General features: G+C 30.7%; 1 protein-coding gene across 1 annotated transcript in view; it reads right to left on the reverse strand.

Annotated features, from left to right (window-relative positions):
- Positions 1 to 1,300, reverse strand: part of LOC117172038 (angiotensin-converting enzyme) — a 242,259-nt gene that overhangs the window by 2,047 nt on the left and 238,912 nt on the right. The window lies entirely within an intron of this gene.

Raw genomic sequence — 1,300 nt, forward strand, 5'->3', positions numbered from 1 at the left:
TATTCCTGGAATTGTTTCATACCAGTACAAAAAAATCTACAAGAATATATAACCATTAGAAAATTTTAATTATTTTCTGAAGATGCACATTTCTCAAGATGGAATCGACATTAAAAGTTTATTTCCTAATTCCTGTAGTATTTTACTCGAAAACTTTCTTCGTAATTATGAACATTTTGATATATACAAACGTTCCTTAGTGCTATCGGTATAACTTCCTAAATGCTGAACACGTTATCTCAATCCGTTTGGTCGTAGTGAGGACCGAAAATAATGAAAATCATTTCATTCTCCACACAAAAATTTTATGAATGAACTTAGTCACGTGATCTCGACTTTATCGACGGTCAAAGTTTCTTTTTCTCTCCGCTAGAAATCGCTAAAAATGCTCCAAAAATAATTATAGGTTACGTGTATGCAGATACTTATTTGTTGATTTTCAACGAATGTACAAATTTTATTGCTTACATCAATTTTTTTTAAGGCTTAGACGATTTAGTCCAAAACTGGTGTCAGTGCTCAATATACGCGAACCAAAAAATCCGAAATGCATCAAAACAAAAATTATCTGCATCGTGCTATAACTCGAATGGTAATATCCTTTTTCATCGATTTATAAATAAACTTTCTTTAAAACTATAAACACATTGATGATTACAAACGTTCTTTAGTGCTTTTTATTTAATCTGTAAAATTTTAAACACGATATCTCAATCCGTGTGGACACAGTGAACACCAAAAAAATGCTCATATTCGGGAACTAGTTTGGTCACGTGGTCACGAAGAGCATGCCCTTAAGCGTGCGATTATATTTCTAATAATTTAAAAAATGAAGATTATATAACAATAATTTCGAAAATATTTTTTTTTTTTTCATTAAGAAATAGTGTTCAGTTGAGACTCATTCTATTGATCCGATCCTTCATATTCTTATATTAAGAAAACATATTCTTGAAGTGTATCAGAAATGATTTGTTACACAATAAAGTTTTTGGAATAATAGAATGTGATATTCTATCTAAGAATACATTTTCTCAGATTAAGAAAATGTACGCTTGTTCCAAACTTATGGTAGCAAGTATTTATTTATTTGGAACAAACTCATATTCTATCGTCCCCATTCGTACCTGCGATTGACTTGAATCAAGTAACATGTACTTGATTCAAGAACAATTTTTTTCAGTGCATTAATCCTTAGACGGCCAAAACGCCACTACCGGTACACTGCTTTTCAACGGCCAATAACTAAGACTATTCGACACTAGAAAAAATTAAGACACATATATTTTTATTGCTTAAG

The sequence above is a fragment of the Belonocnema kinseyi genome, chromosome 4 (genome assembly GCF_010883055.1).
Source record: "Belonocnema kinseyi isolate 2016_QV_RU_SX_M_011 chromosome 4, B_treatae_v1, whole genome shotgun sequence".
Classification (NCBI taxonomy): domain Eukaryota; kingdom Metazoa; phylum Arthropoda; class Insecta; order Hymenoptera; family Cynipidae; genus Belonocnema; species Belonocnema kinseyi.